Source organism: Humulus lupulus, chromosome 1 (assembly GCF_963169125.1).
Source record: "Humulus lupulus chromosome 1, drHumLupu1.1, whole genome shotgun sequence".
NCBI lineage: Eukaryota > Viridiplantae > Streptophyta > Magnoliopsida > Rosales > Cannabaceae > Humulus > Humulus lupulus.
The window spans coordinates 183,997,625-184,015,174 of record NC_084793.1 but is presented as its reverse complement, the minus strand read 5'-3'; the positions used below and the strand labels follow the sequence as shown (position 1 = coordinate 184,015,174).

At 38.1% G+C, this 17,550-nt stretch overlaps 1 long non-coding RNA gene across 2 annotated transcripts; it reads right to left on the bottom strand.

The window, feature by feature from the left end:
• Window positions 1-367: 367 nt before the first annotated feature.
• On the bottom strand, window positions 368-7,982 carry LOC133801222 (uncharacterized). Of its 2 annotated transcripts, XR_009876789.1 has the most exons (7): window positions 7,605-7,982; window positions 4,372-5,300; window positions 3,978-4,277; window positions 2,273-2,355; window positions 1,126-1,156; window positions 994-1,039; window positions 368-626 (listed from the first exon to the last, which is right to left on the bottom strand). It is a non-coding gene; the product is annotated as an uncharacterized LOC133801222 (long non-coding RNA). The 2 variants fall into 2 exon arrangements; XR_009876788.1 differs by lacking the exons at window positions 994-1,039; window positions 1,126-1,156; window positions 2,273-2,355.
• Between the last annotated feature and the right edge of the window lie 9,568 nt (window positions 7,983-17,550).

Below are 17,550 nucleotides of genomic sequence, written 5' to 3'. Positions count from 1 at the left end.
ATATCTATCAATATAATCAAACCAATTTAAGCAAACACAATTTATTTGTAAGAAGATGTTAGCTTATAATTCTAGATAAAATCTGACATCATTTCCCATATAAAAGCTTACCTAATCATCTATCAATACCAAGTAAAAAAATTCAAACAACACACAATAAGTTTTCATCCTTATATCACCGCAACACACAAACAAATTTTCCAGAACCTACTTCTCTAAGACACACAAGTGTTCAACCTTCTGTTATCACCGCAGAACACAATTTTAATCTCAGAACCTACTCCTCTGTAATGACCCAACTACTCTAGACTTTGGACCATTAACGATAACTATACATAGACACTAATCTTTAATAAAACTTACAAGGGAAATAAATATTACTTCATTAAAAACTTGTAAAAACAAATGTTTAAACTATATAAAACTTTAAGTAGGATATGGGATCCCATTGTTTTAAAAGAAAAACACAACATAATTGATTACATAGTAAAATGCGGAAAAATACATATAAACCATAAGTAAAGAAACTTCATCATCGAATCGAACTCTCGGCCCTTCGATTCCATTCCGCCTCAATACACATGCCCAAACTACCAAGAACCTTTCCCGCCACCAAAGCTATTTTCCTGCACATATAAACATAAAAGGAGTGAGCCTAATGCCCAACAAGGAAAAGCTAACACATAAACCATATACATAAAATTCATAATGTAACATAAAACATATCATAAACATATGTCACATACATACTATAATGGCCATTATTACTTGGGGTCCCATAAACAAACAAGTCATATGCCCATTAGATTTGTGGGGCTTGCTAGCTAAGCAAGTCATATGCCCATAAATTTATTGGGGCTTGTTAGTTATACAGGTCATATGCCCAAGTCTACAAACATTCATAACTTCACATAAATCATAGGTTAATGATAACACATATATTATAAGATAACACATAATATAACATATAGAATCCTATCCTATTTTCCTTACCAAAAGTACCAGGATATGAGAACAGATTTGGGACTTTGGAACACTCCTAAAAACCATAAATGGAAGGGTGAGTATACTAAAGAGAATGAGATGAAAGTGATGAAAGAACTATACCATCAAGAATATACTTACCAAAAACCTTATGTTCAAGAACTTAGATTTCCTATCAAAGAATAAAGAATAAAGTTAGGGTGCTGAGTAGAAAACTATAAGAACTTGAAGAAAATAATACCAAATGTACTAGAGTTTTGGAATACCTTGAATGCTTTTATGACCAATCTAAACCTTGAACCAAAATGTGTTATAAACCTTACTTCCCAAGTGTTTGGTAAGCTTATAATTCCCAACCCAAGTGTTTACACTCTCACAATAACCTAGCAACTTGCAGCCTCTGAACTTAGCTTGATGAATGAATAAATGGCTGGGTACTAGGTCCTATTTATAGAGTTTAAGAATGAAAAGATCTTCATTTAACTTGAATAAAAAAAATGGCTTTTTAAGTGAAAAATATTTGAATTATCGTTCAGCAGAGGCTGAAGACTCGGTCAGAAAGATGCTGGACTTATCAAGAGGTTAAAGATTAAGAATGGGAACATTTTAAAAAACTTTCAAAAATATACTAAGGAGCCGATATATCGCCCCTTGTAGGCGATATATCGCCTGGGCCAGCATGCCCGAGGTGATCGTGCGAAGTTTCGTGTTTTTCGTATCCCCGTACTGCGACATATCGCCCCCTATAGCTGCGATATATCGGCATATGCTGAATATTTAATCACGAAATTGCACAATTTTAGCTTAATTTGAATTGAGTAAACAACCTTGACTAAGTCCTCTAACATTTTCAAAGCTGCTGACATACCCTAGGATATTCAAATATTACTCTGAATAAACTTATTCCTAAAAAATTCTTAATTATCATTAAACATACACATGACAAGTGTTACTTTCTTATTGGGTCTATCTAAACCTTATAATATAATAACTATCACCATCAATATCAGTCATATTAATCAAACCTTAGGTTAAAACTAATATTCTTAAACTATAGGTTAAACTTAGAAAATCTACAAGTGCTACTATGAGTGTCCAAATAAATCCCGGTCTGAACCAAAGTCCATAGTCATAAAAATACTACTACTATTACTATTATACTACTATCTTATTAGCTAAGTAAAGTTCTTGGACTCTACATTCTCTATGAATGAATATTTAAGATATTCAAACTCCTCTAACATTTGTATGATATTAATAAAAGAGTTAAGAGAACATACTTTCGTACCTCTTGCTATTAATAATAAAGTTAATTAAATTTGCAATGCTCCTTGCCAATTCGATCCACAACAAAAATAATATAATCAATACCTAAAAGATTAATACAAAATTAAAATTAAATGATACAATAAAACCATAAAATTCATGAAATTACTTGTTACGAGTCTTAAAATCATAAACTATATTCATTAATAGTTCAAACTTAACATAAAGAAACATATTCCAACTCAAATGTCCAAAAAAATCATCATTTTCATAATCACCATCATTTCCGCTCATTCTATCTTAAATTCAGCTACTAAAATACTAAAATAAACATTATTTCAGCAACTTAATACTAATAACAATGATGCTCTACTAAATTATGGTAGCCAAATAATTTAGTTGCTAATTCTAAAATAATAAGACTAATTAATTCTACTACCAAAATTATTAGTAGCTAATTTATTATTTTAGCTACCAATTTTCTTTTGGTAGCAAAGAAAAAACATTTACCTACTAATTTTTTGGTAGCTAAAAATAAAGTTTCAATCATTTTATTTTGCAAAATTTAGCTACTAATGATTTCAAGCCATGCTAAGTTAAGCTAATTTCAAAGAAGGTGCAGATTGTTTTATAAAATAAACAGGGCTTATAATCAAAGAACAAATATATAAATTTCAAGCCATGCTAAGTCAAGCTAATTTCAGCAGCCATGCTAAGTAAAGGTAAGACCATTTTTGAACTTTTGTTGTAGTCCCAAAGATACTATTGATTGGCCTTTCTTTCAAAAAATTTAAGTTTTGTAAATTTGCACAGTTTTGAGTTAAGCTATTTGTTGAAAGGGAGGAGTTCTCCTCAAGATATGGAACACACATTTGTAAGGTTATGAAGTACTTTTTTGATCAAATTATTTAGATTTTTTAAATTAAAATCTAAACCTTAAACTGTTTATAACATTTAGGATACTCAACTTCTTGATAAGTTAATAGTCAATTTGATTAAGGGGAAAAAAATCTCAACTTCTATTTCCATTTCCATCTGTATTTCTATAAACCAAATTTCATAATTTAAAATAATAAAAAATATATGCAAACACAAGAAAATCCTATTTGGACTGATATACTTAAATCATTCTAAATAGTACTCTCTCTAACCACTGTCTCAAGCAACCTTAGTTATTGTAATTTATAAAATGCAAGTATACATATATCTCTTACATACAGGTTTACAAATAGCTTAGATATTTTGATTTAGTAACTCATTTGAAAATGCCTATACCATAGAAATAATGTTTCATGCTAACATCATCACTGTGTTAAAGAAGTGCATGTCACCAAAAACATTGTTCATCAAAATCATCAAGTAAATGCAATTGATCTAAAAGTCATATGGCCCGTGCTATGAATTCAAGCGTGCTATATGGCACGCTCTTTCTATTTCCAACTAAAACTAGTTCAACATCCTCTTATATGGTAATTAAGAATTCATGCTTCTATTTAAAGGCTTGATTAGATCTCAGTATTACCACTTAAGCTCATTTTGACAATATAGCTAAGACTGTGTTTAAGCAGAATACCAAAAAGGATAAGTAATTTGCGAGCTATGAGTGATAAGAGAAGTTTGGCTCAAAAGGAGATTGAATATTTACACATTGCATCTTTTTGTGTCAACATATTTCTTTTAATTTAACAAGATTGAAATAGAACGTTAGCAAAAACAAAAGGACAAACCCTATTGAGTCTTTTGAATGCTCTAAAGCCTGCCTCAACTCTGCCATTCGCTTCTTTCGTAGCTCCTCAAACCAAGCCCTGAAGTGAAATTGCAACAAAATGAACATTAAACAACGGAGGCATTTTGCCAAGAATTTAACCATAAGATAAAACTCTACTCTAATCATATCCGAAAAAGACAAAACACATAAAACTCAACCAAAAACGTTTTAAAGTCAAAGCAGGGGAAAGGAAGTGCTTTAGGTCTTCTTGAAATGAGACTGATAGACTGAGGCCTCGGATTGAAAAAACCCCAGCAATCTGCAAAATTGAAAATTAATTTTGAAAATCACATATTTTATAAATTCTACGAGATTCAACCTGATAAATTTAATATCTACAACTAAATACTTACCTGGCTTGCCAAGACCAAAGAGAAGAACGAATCCAAGAAGCCCAACGACTGGAAACAGATTGAGAGAGAGAGAGAGAGAGAGAGAGAGAGGAGATTTGAGGGATGGAGGAGATTTGAGAGAGAGAGGAATTTGGAGACCGTACCAAGCCGAAGAAATGGGTCTCAGTTCTTTGTGTCGAAATGTTGAAGGAAATGGGTCTCTATTCTTTGTTGAAGAAATGTTGAAGGAAATCTGAAAAAAAAAGCAAAGTGGCGGGATGACTAAACAAATTACCGCCCTTTTTCATTAAGTTGCCCCATATAATACTTTTTCATAATACTTTTTTATTAGTATTATATTCATGTGTTATGGAAAGGGGTATTTGGTGTGGTGATTCAATCCACAAGATTGCACCAATCATGCCGCACCCACACCATAGCGCCATGTGAGCTACTCGGGACCTTGCAAGGCCATCGCGCCTTGCCCACACAATAACGCCTTGCGCGCTACTCAACGCCTTGTGAGGCCATCGCACCTCACCCACACAGTAATGCCTCGCAAGGCCATCACACCCCGTGGGCCTTCGAGTTAGTGTTGCGCTAGACAAGCCCGCTTCACTTAACGATGCCCACTCCGCTGATGAGGCTGTGGCTCATCATATGAGCCTCGTGCCTATAACGGGCCAAAAATACTAGCACTAATTTTGTAGAAATTAACCATTTTCATAATTTAAAAGGTCTCAAAAATCCATATATTTTTTTTAAACATAATGTGTGCACACACTAAAAATATTTACATTTTAAACATAAAAGTCCTGCAGTGAACCAAAATAGTTTGAACGTAATTAAAAATAGCATTTCAAAAGTGTAGACTCCCCAAAGGTCAGGCCACATGTACATCTTCGCAAGCAGCCCCGACGTTTAGTGTCCTAGCTTTTCTTTGCCCTTATCTACAACATGAACAATAAGGTAAGCGATAACGCTTAACAAATCAATGTAACAAAATAGAGCAGAGTAAAGCAATAGGAATCAATGACAAAGTCATTGACTACACAACATATATCTTACACACTTAGGGTTACAGATAAATTCGGGGCCTAATCAAACAATTCAAGAATGCCCATCCGTCCTGGCAATATCTTAATACCTTGAGCAGAAATCAGCAAAAACCCTGTTAAACATCCAAACTATAGCAAAAGTAGAATAATAACCAATAATAGTATTGACCCTAGATGCCAAGTTGGGACTTGCCAAAAGTATCCTCTAGTATACCTTATTTCAAATCACAGTGTAGACCCGAGTCTCCGAACTGATATCCAAAATCATAAATCTCTCTCGAGGGTAACCAACGGTTACCTAGGGCATTCATAGTATCACACACAGAGTTGGTTGATCTACATCGACTCATTGAGGCACCTATGTTTTACCTGTAACAACTTACCTCCTGACTAATTATCACAATAGCTAACCAGAATAATAATGTCAAAGGCAGAAACCGTCTGCATAATGATTGAATAGGCAGAAGTTGTCCGCACTATATAATAACAGGTGGATACCATCCATGCATTCATGAGAAAGGCAGAAAGCGTCTGCACAATGATTGAATAGGCAAAAATCGTCCGCCCTATATAACAACAGGTGGATACCGTCCACACTTAAATCTCATGTGGGGCATAAGCGCCGCCTAATCATTGTCTCTATATGATCCATCTCTCTAACTAACGTATAAGCCCTACTTCTAGCAAGAAATATACTAGTTAATTCATATTGTAGACATGTAAATCACAGACTGACTTACAAGTTGTCATTGCTGTGTGCGGCAAATCCTCCCTAGGATTATCCCGTCTTGTTAGCCAATATTGTAAATAACATACAATATACTCAGATTAATTATGAAATTTATAGTTGATTAATCTACTTTGGTCATTAAGGTCATAAATTGAATACTCTATAAGGGTATTATCCTCCTCACACTTTATAAGCCGTAAAACGACACTTACGGTTCCTAGAAAAATTCCCACAATGGGTCTTAATTATTTAAAAGTCGACTTTTATATAGTAAATTTAAGAAAAATTAAGACAAAGTTGATTTTATTTTAATAAGGTATTTTATTCTATTTTCTTAAAAATTTGGGCTTTCTACCCTTTTTAATTTCTTAAACCAAAAAAATCATTAATTAATAAAATTATTAATTTCTAATAACTAAAGTAAAATTAATAATTATTTAGTTTGACAAGCTTAAATATATAATTATCAAGATTAAAGTATATTTAAAAATCTAAACTTTTAGAAAAATTCCAATTTATCTATTAAGTATAAAACTTGTCATTTTAGTTACTAAGTTACTAACTTTAGAAAATTATATTTTAAAAACCATTACTTTAAAAATTTTCAAACTTTGTAGAATCATTCTTGGCTATTCCAAGAAGTTTCTTGCCAAATTTTATACAAAAAATAACCATTTTTACTTAATGAAAAAAAAATTCAATATTGGTTTTTAAAATTGTCCATGGAGATTTTAACATTTTTCTTAAACTTTGAGAGACCATAAAATCAAATTAGTTCATTATTTAGGTATGAAATTTATTAGGTCCATATTAGGATATGTGAAAATTATCATATGAAAAATTAGGTCATTTGGATAATTTTTACATAGTGAAAAATGTTCACAAACATGACTTCCCAAAGGGCTATTTTAAAAATCCAGAATTTTTTACCTAACTTTGAAAAATCATATCTCCTAGCCTTTTAAATATTGTTCTTTGAAACTTTACTAGTATAATTACCAACATCGAAAGAGTGTTGATACCAAAAATCAGATAAAAATACATTAATTTGATTATGGAACTCGCTACCCAAAGTCGGCTGTTTGTAAAGATTTTAAAAGCCATTTTTTCATATTGCACAACAATTTGTAAAAATCATAACTTGGTCATTTTAAATTTTTTTGAACATTTATATACACTATGAATATCTACTCTTCCCAAAATATACAATGAAACCAAGAAAATCCATAAACCAGTATGTATAATTATTGCTTGACCCTTTGGAAGTCAAGACTTAAATATTGTCACATAAAATCATACAAATCCTAGGGAACATTTGATTCCACTTCTAAACATTCAACCATATCTTCATGCATGAATGATCTGTGAATATTTATACAATAATACAATCCCAATAATGAATTTAAACACATCAAAATACATATGCAAGACAGATTAGTGTAAACACATCTAAAGTTACTATATACCTCTTGTAATCTCTTTGAATGGTTTGTGATGTCTCTACACCTCTAGCCTTTGAATCAAACCTCCAAAATTCATATTTATACTCCCCAAAGATCCAAAAATTAGATCAATGTACTCTAATAAATGGGAAGAAAAAACTAGAGAAAGGAATAACAAAACTAACAAAGGCTTAGGACTTTCCTTTTAAAGTTTTCATCTTTGAAGCTTCTTCTTCTAGCTCTTAGAAACTACAAGGGGAAATGGGATAGTGTTTGGAAATGAATAGAGATGAGAGATTGAGAGAGTTATATGAGAAATTTTGTGAAAAAAAAGTTAGAGAGAAAGGGGTGAGAGGTTTGGCCAAGCTAGAGAGAAAAGGAGAGAAAAAGTTGGGAGAAAAATTGAAATGTGAGAAATGAAGACTTTTCTTTGACTTTCGCTATTTATATGGGGTCCAAAAAATTACAATTCTACCCCTTGGTTGCTGCCCACTTAGTGTCTAATTAACCCAATAATTTTCGTAATTAATCCCCTAATTAACTTACTAATATGCCACTTAATCATATACCTCAAGGATAATTACCAAGTGATAATGTTTCACTTAATTCACCAAATTGAATTCTTAACCTAGGGCATTAAATTAAATAGATCTTGCCATGTAATTTAAGTGGTCACACTCCTATGTTTATAACTCATAGAATTTAATTAACCTAAATTCCATTTTTGGCTAAATATGCATTTTTTACAAAAATGCATTTTTAAAGATATTTCACACAAAAATCAAACTTTCTGACCTTATTATAAAGTAATACACTAATTTTATTCCCATTAATATTTTACCATAATTATACTTCTCCAATAATATTTTTTATGAGAATTTACTCGGTTAGGGTTTCCATTTCGGTTTGAGACTGAAATGCTCGGTTTGTCACAAAACCGCACATTTCACAATTTGGCTAACAATAACAACATGAAATTTGATTCTCAAGCATATATTATTATTAAAAATAATATTCATACATATATTACCACCCCGTTCTTAGATACTAGTTGGTGCTCGAAACGCAGGGCGTTACAATACCTACAATTTGTAGAAGTTTCATCTTGAAACTTAAAATAAATGGGGATATAACTCTTTCATTTTGGCCTCTATCTCCCAAGTGGCTTCATCAACACGGTGGTTACGCCATTGAACTTTAACCAATGGCACTGACTTTTTCCTCAACACTTTGTCCTTCCAGTCCAGAATTTCCACCAGCTTCTCTTCATAGTGCAGTTGAGGGTCAACGTGTATCGGCTCATAACTAAGCACAAGCGCGGGGTCATTCACGTATTTTCTCAACATGGTTATGTGAAACACATCATGAACTTGGGAAAATGCTGGCGGAAGGGCTAACCTATAAGCCACATCCCCAATTCTTTCCAAGATTTCAAATAGTCATTTAAATCTTGGACTCAGCTTTCCCTTTTTCCCGAAGTGCATAACTGTTGGTATTAAAAGAGCAAATCAAAATACGCAGTGGAGAATGGACCCTTTTTAATAATTATTAATACTAGCCAAGATCATATATATATATATTAAATCACATACAATCAGATTAGAGATTACCTCTTGTAGCCTATCAAGTGTCCCAAATCTTTTTGTATAAAATAAACGATCTTCCTATCCAAGTTCTGAAAGCTCACACCTTGATCTTCCAGACCAATCCTCAAACACACAGGGACGTATGTGGGCACGTAGGATTCAAAAGGTTTATTTATGGCTCTCTAGATGTACTCAACATATGAGATCTAGAGAGGTTTGAAAGAGAGAAGATATATTGGATAGTTTTTCAGGTTTAGGAAAAATTATAATTTCTTTTTCCAGAGAGAGTCTGACAGTCTATGAAAACTAATTCATGAAAAGTATCGATTCTTTTCAGGATTATAAAGATAATTAACTAATTTAATTAATCTTTATTTTATTAAAAATAAAACTAATCAGTTATAACCTTATTTAATTTAAATCATATTTAAAAATTTATTAAATAAAAAAATTATTTGAAATTCAAAATTCGAATCATAGGATAGGAAATCCTTGTGTGTGGCGTCACATTCACTGTACAATGAGTGTGTCGACCACACCATTAGTGTTATCTCTAATTTTGTCATTTTTTTATTTAATTAGTATTTAAAACAATATATTTATCCCAAAATAAATACCAGTTAATTCAAATTAACTTTATCTTAAAATATTAGTTTTAAATAAATAAATAAATATCTTATTCTAAATAAGATAATTATTAATATCTATTTATATATTAATCCAAACAAGATTAATATTAATTTTAACCTATAGTTTTTCAAAATAAAAATCTATATAGTTAAATAATTAATTAATTCATAATTAATCTATTGCCTATAATTATCACTTAATTATTTTATTACCCTCGAAAATTAATTCCTTTGCAATTAAGTCATTCTCTCTACAAATCTTTCTTTTGACATCCTTAACCTTGACAGTGTAGGACAGAGGTGATCTAGGGACCATGCACCTATAATACGAAGCTCCAATAAAACAGATTATTAAATAAACTCTTCAATCCAATAATTTTATTTATTAATTCTATTATTACTCCATTATAAATATGGAATTGCACTGTAAGTATTTATAGAATTATATTTAAAAAGTTTTATCTTGTATTCCATTGATATAATCAATAAATGTAGTTCTATCTTCCATTTATTGGTTTGTTAATTAGAGCTGGTCAAGATTACCGTTTTACCCTTCTAATTACCTTTTAATCCTTAAGTACCATTAATTCACTAGTAAATAATTAATTTATAATCAAATTATAGGTTTGAGCTCAATAACTATTCAATTCCAGAATTAAACAAAAGTCATTAGTCTCATTATACTAAGAAGCCTTAATGAGTGAATCAAAAGATCCAATAAACACAAATAGGAATTCATGAATAGTAAGGATTTGGACTGATCTACAAATGATAATCTATTATGATAAAAATTAAGTCTTTATGCAAACGACAAGTTTATTAAGATAATTAATTCTCATCAGTCCTGTCATATATAATCTCTATTATATACAACACCTATACTAAGATATCTGTCCACATTAGTAAACTGAATCTAGATCACTTGCTTCTCATATGCTTAATTGTTATCCCAAAAATCAGAAGTAAATGACATGGCAAGCATTAATTACACCTGGCTGACACCTGGAAGAATCTGTGTTCGACTATCGACCAGGAAAGCACCCCCGTGTCATACGATCGGTTTCTCCATACGACCAGCCTGGTCGTACGTACATTATACGCGAAGAAGATCTTAAGCAGTTATGATGGAATCCGAAATTATCTCCCATGATTTCCTGAGTATCCGATTATTTAGGAAACAAAATTTGTAACAAATCAATGTAAATCTTCCCTGAGCTTATAAATAGAAGAGGAGGGCTCAGGGAAGGGGATCCTTCTTTCTTTTCGGACTTCTAGATCACTTGAGATTAGAGTTATCAAATTAATCATATTGTATTGTTCTTCAGAGGTTGGTGAAACTCATTGAACCCTAGTTCTTTGATCACTACTTTTGATCTCACATCAATAACAATCTAAGTGGACGTAGGTTATTACCAGATCCTGGGGCCGAACCACTATAAAATATCGTGTTCTTATTATTTTCGTCATCACGTTCTTTTCAACGCATTCATCCACGTCAAGCGTATTTTGACTCCGTGTCAGTTGCCTAAGATCAGGGTCAACATTCTGGTGCTTTCATTGAGAGCTTGGTATATCATCGTTGAAAAAACCAATGGCGAAAACTACAAGGAAAACTGGGCAGGCGGCCGCCGCTGCACCATCAAACCCGCCTCCTCCTCCTCCTCCTGCAAGTGTGGCTGAGGATGAGCCACATTTGGACTTTGACGAGGAAGAAATGGATGACGCGACACTAAAAAGTACTCTGGGGGTGTTGCAGGAAGAGCTGCCCAATCTAAGGGCTAACCAAGAAAGTGCTACCGAAATCATGGCACGGCAGCAGCAGGAAATTGAACGGCAGCGCTTGGAGTTAAGTGACAGGCAGGCGGAGATGGACCGTCGCCAGAGCGAACCCATGGAAGCCCTCGAGGCAGCCTTGCAATTGGCTAGGAATCAAGCTGCACCTGCCTCGCAGCCTGATCAGCCTACGAATGGGCCAGCGTAAAGGGGTCCTAATCCTAGCCCATCTATCCAACCCTCGAGTCCGTAAAGGCCCGAACAGCCTCAGGTGCCCCATGACGATGTCTCACTGGACCCTGAGGCACAACCTCCATCCCAAGCTGATCGTGGCAATCCCTCGCATGAGAGGCAAAATAGGACCAGGCATCAGCCTCGCAGTCCTAGACGCCATAGGGGCGACGAGCCGAACCTTCCGAATAGAGGACAGCATCCTCCTGGTAACAGGAGGAACTCAGAGTTAGGCTCTGCGGTCCGAGGTCCCCCACGGCATGATAATGCACAGGGACCCAAAGACCAACGCAGGCCACCCTCTAACGCTCGGGACGTTTCAGCCCGGGAGGGAAATCAAGGGAACAGTCGATCCCGTCATAGCCAGTCACGATTCAGAGATGGCAATGGTTATGATGAAGCCGATTCCGGCAGAGGAAATGCTGGTCAGAGGAATGACGAAAGAGGTGAAAATAGGAATCAGCCACCTCAGGATGATCAACCCGGCAGACGGGACGCTGGGGGGCAACCCAGGAAAAATAACGTCTTCAACTGGCTCGGAGCTAGTGAGCAGCGGAGAAGAGACGAGGATTTGAGAGATGTGCTCAATGATCTCCGTGAGCGACATGGCGAGAACATCCCCCCAGCAACAGAGGCCACAACGATTCCTATCGCTGTGCAGGCCCAGATAGATGCCCTCAACTAGGCGGTGCAACAGCTGGTCGGGGGAAGAACATCTTACATCGACCACGACAGGAGGAAAGGCACTCCTTTCGTCCAGAGAATAGCTATGGCAGAGACTCCTAGAAAGTTTAAAATGCCTACGCTTCCGAACTTTGATGGGTACGGTGACCCGATATCTCACGTCAATAAGTTTGAGATACAAATGGACATTCAGAAAGTGTCCGAAGATGCTCGGTACAGGATCTTCCCTGCAACACTTTCTGATGCCGTGCAGGAGTGGATTTTCAAGTTCCCTCCTGTGAGCATAGTTTCCCGGGAGATGTTCGTAAGGGAGTTTTACAGACAGTTCTACGCAGGTCGTGTGCATCCGACCGAGGCAAACCAGCTGGTTGAAATACGCTAGCAGGATGGAGAGCCATTGAAGGATTACATCCAGCGCTTTATGCGAGCAGCAGCTGGAGCAAAAACAGTGGGGGACGAAGGCAAAATGATGGCCATAACCGCAGGGGTTAGGCGTCGCACCCCTCTCTGGAAAAGCCTCCGAAAAGAGGGGTTAGAACTACCCAGGAATTCTTGGACTGGGCTGATCGTTACATCAAGCTCGAAGATGCCATTGCCGATGATGGAAAGCTTCCAGGCAAGGATAAGAAGGCTGCCGAGCCCGCCAAAGCCGCCAATGGGTCTAAGCCTAACGACAACGACAGGGGCAACGACAACGGCAATGGCAAGAATGGTGGAAAACGACCACACAATGAGCCTTCCACCTCTGATAATAAACGAGCCAAGGGTAACCGTTATGAACCTCGGTTCACTAACTATACTGCCCTAGTTGAGTCTCGGGGAGAGGATTATCAGGCCATGAGTTCTAGTGTGCCTTATAAGAAGCTTGCCCCCATTCGAAAGGATATTTCGAAAAGAGACACTACCAAGTTCTGTCGTTATTATAACGACTACGAACATGATACCAACGAATGCAACCAGCTGAAGGATGAGATCGAGTTCCTTATTAGACAAGGACACTTGAGAAGATATGTACGGGCCTCAGGAAATTCCCAACGAGAAGCTCCAGGTGGCAACGAGCAAGCGCCCACACGCCAACGCTCGCCACCTTTGCAGCCTTCCCCCGTGACTGGCACATTGTTAACCATCTGTGGAGGCCCGCACCTCGCGGGAAACAGCGGAAAGGCCAGAGAACGATATGCTCGGACTCTGCGCCACGACCAAGACATCAAGATGATGACTGTGGAGGACCGCGCGCCAAAAAAGGCTCGATCAGAAGAAGGTGAGATAACCTTCTCTGATAGCGATGCCCAGCATGTCCGGTTCCCACATTCCGATCTGCTGGTCGTGGATGTCCAAATGGCCAACATGATGGTGAAGAGAGTGCTGGTCGATACAGGAAGTTCGGTGAATATCCTGTATAAGTCTTCGCTGGAACGCATGAAGTTGTCCGTTAAGGACTTGGAGCCCTGCAACCAGACAATATACGGCTTCTCTGGTGAGGGACTTGCCCCCACCGGATCAATCAGACTACCGGTGACGGCAGGTACAGAGCCTGCTACTAGGACATTACTCGCTACTTTTATAGTAGTTGATTGTCCTTCGGCGTACAATGGCGTCATTGGGAGGCCTATACTGGTTGATCCACGGGCCGTCACCTCCATGTGGCACTTAGCCATGAAATTCCCGACAGACGTAGGGGTAGGACGCGTATTGGGAAACCAGAGGGAGGCCAGAGAGTGCTACAACGCCTCAGTCACGAAGGCGAAAAAGGGAACATCAAAGAGCACTACCTCAGATAGGTTGCAGATGGAAATTGATGCACCAGCCCAATTCGGTGATGAGGTCACCAAATAGGGTGTTGCCCAAAGTGAGGATAGAGATTTAGATCCTCGCTTTGGGGATTTTGAAGAGAACGTTGGACCCATCGAGGACCTAGAAGAGGTCCAACTCGACGAAAAAGACCTGACCAGAGTCGTGAAGGTCGGGAAAAACTTGGAACAAACCACGAAGCGAGCACTAGTGGAGTTTTTGCAGAAGAACCAGGAAGTCTTTGCCTGGTCGCACAAAGACATGGCTGGGATAGACCCTGCAGTTATCAGCCATGTCTTGAACATAGACAAGACTTTTCCACCCGTGCAACAAAAAAGAAGGCTGCTCGACAAGGATCGATCTAAAGCCTTAAAAGAAGAAGTAGAGAGGTTAAAGAAGAATGGGTTCATCAGGGTAGCGTTTTATCCATCGTGGGTCTCCAATCCAGTGCTGGTTCCCAAGCCCAATGGCAAATGGCGAACCTGCGTGGATTTTACAGACCTCAATAAAGCCTGCTCAAAGGATTGCTTCCCACTCCCAAGAATCGACCAGTTGGTCGATGCTACTGCAGGACATGAGATCCTCTCCTTCATGGATGCATATTCGGGCTACAATCAAATTAGCATGCATCCCCCTGATGAGGATCACACCAGCTTTCAGACCGATACGGGCTTATACTGTTATAAAGTAATGCCCTTCGGACTGAAAAACGCAGGTGCGACTTACCAGCGGTTAGTTAACCACATGTTTAAAGATCTGATCGGAGTAAACATGGAGGTATACGTGGACGACATGCTGGTAAAGTCTATAAAGGCAGAAGGACATGTGAAGGATTTACAAGAATGTTTTGATGTATTGAACAAGTACCAGATGAAACTAAATCCTCTCAAATGTTCCTTCGGAGTTGGATCAGGGAAGTTTTTGGGGTTCATTGTAAATTCAAGAGGAATCGAGGCCAACCCCGACAAGATAAAAGCCCTGATCGACATGAAATCGCCAGAAAAGATCAAAGATGTACAAAGTTTAACCAGGAGGATTGCAGCCCTGAGTAGATTTATTTCGAAATCAACAGACAAATGCGTCCCTTTTTTCAATCTACTTAGGGGAAATAAGAAATTTGAATGGACAGGAGACTGGGAGCAAGCCTTCCAGGCCTTGAAAGCCCATATGGCACAGCCTCCCATTTTATCAAAGCCAATTGAAGGAGAAACTTTGTTCATTTACCTGGCGATTACTGAAGTTGCTGCTAGTGCGGTACTAGTACGAGAGGAAGAAGGCGTACAAAAAGCGGTTTACTATGTAAGCAAGAGGCTGATTGGGGCAGAACTGAGATATCCACCCATCGAAAGGTTAGCATATTGCTTAATCCTGGCCTCAAGGAAGCTGCGCCCTTACTTCCAAGCCCATCCTATCGCCGTCTTAACCGACCAGCCCCTTCGGCAAGTCCTCCAAAAACCAGAGGCGGCTGGGCGTTTATTAAAATGGGCAGTCGAACTAGGGCAGTTTGACATTACATATTCACCGCAAGCAGCAGTGAAAGGGCAAGTCTTGGCCGATCTTATTGCAGAGTTCACGGAACTCCCAGATAGCGAGCAGTGCGAAAAGCCTAGCGCGCCTGAGCCTCAAGATGAAGTTCCTTCGTGGAAATTATTCACGGATGGGTCGTCCAACGAATCCCATGCAGGAGCGGGAGTGATATTGATAACGCCGGAAGGGCATCGATTTCACTGCGCCATTAGGTTCGAATTCACCGCGTCAAATAATGAAGCCGAATACGAAGCACTCCTCGCTGGATTGAGAATGGCCAAAGACATGAGCATAAAGGCGCTTGATATTTACAGTGATTCGCAGCTGGTAGTGAATCAAGTCCTTGGGGAATATCAAGCGTGAGGCCTAAAGATGGTGGCCTACTTGAATAAAACCAAAGACCTGCTAGCCCAGTTCACAAAGTATACACTCCAGCAAATACCGCAGGATCAGAATTCGAATGCAGATGCTTTAGCCAAACTCGCGAGCGCGAAAGACGCTGATACTTTGAACATTGTGCCAGTAGAAAGATTGAGTGAGCCAAGCATACGAGCAATAGAAGCCAGTATGGAAATCCGAATGGAAGATACATGGATGGTTCCTTACTTGAAGTATCTAACGGATGGTGTGCTACCAACAGATAGAAACAAAGCCAGAACTCTACAAAGGTAGGCTGCTAGGTACATACTGGTCGATGGTGTTATGTACAGAAGAGGATATTCAATGCCATTACTCAGGTGCATTACACCGGAAAAAGCTAAGGAGCTCATGAAAGAGGTACATGAAGGTTTCTGCGGAGACCACGCTGGGGGGCAAAGTTTGGCAAAAAAGATTCTAAGGCAAGGCTACTTCTAGCTGATTATGAACGAAGATTCGATGGAGTTTGTACGAAAATGCGATAAATGTCAAAGGTTCTCCAAAATTCCATGAGTAGCTCCAAACGAGTTGAAACAGATGCAGAGTCCGTGGCCTTTTGCAATATGGGGGATAGATTTGATTGGGTCCTTGCCAACCGGAAAGGGTGGAGTGAAGTACGCCATTGTGGCGGTCGATTACTTCACCAAATGGGCCGAAGCTGAACCGCTCGCTACCATAACGACCAAGAAAGTTCTTGACTTTGTCATCAAGAACATTGTTTACCGCTATGGTTTGCCTCGGAAGATTGTTTCAGACAACGGAACCCAATTTGACAGCGACTTATTCACCGACTTCTGCAAAAGACACGGGATTATCAAAAGCTTTTCTTCAGTTGCGCATCCACAAGCAAACGGGTAGGTCGAGGCTGTGAACAAAACTCTTAAGGACACCCTGAAGAAGAGGCTTGAAGACGCTAAAAGAGCATGGCCAGAGCAGCTGCCTGAGGTCCTCTGGTCGTACAGAACTTCTCACCGAACGGCGACAGGTCATACCCCATTTTCCTTAGCTTACGGATATGAGGCCATGTTACCTGTTGAGTTAGATCCCCCCTCACATCGACGCATAACGTACGACCAGGGCCAGAACAACCAACTGATGATGGAGTCCCTAGACTCAATTGACGAAATACGAGAAAAAGCCCAACTCCGAGTTGCTGCGTACCAGCAAAAGGTCGCCCGGTACTTTAACTCGAGGGTAAAGGAAAGAAAATTCAACGTTGGTGACCTAGTACTACGACGAGTTTTCTTGAACACCCGCGACCCCACTACTGGAGTACTCAGACCCAATTGGGAAGGATCGTACCAGATTGAAGAAGTCCTTCACCCAGGCACC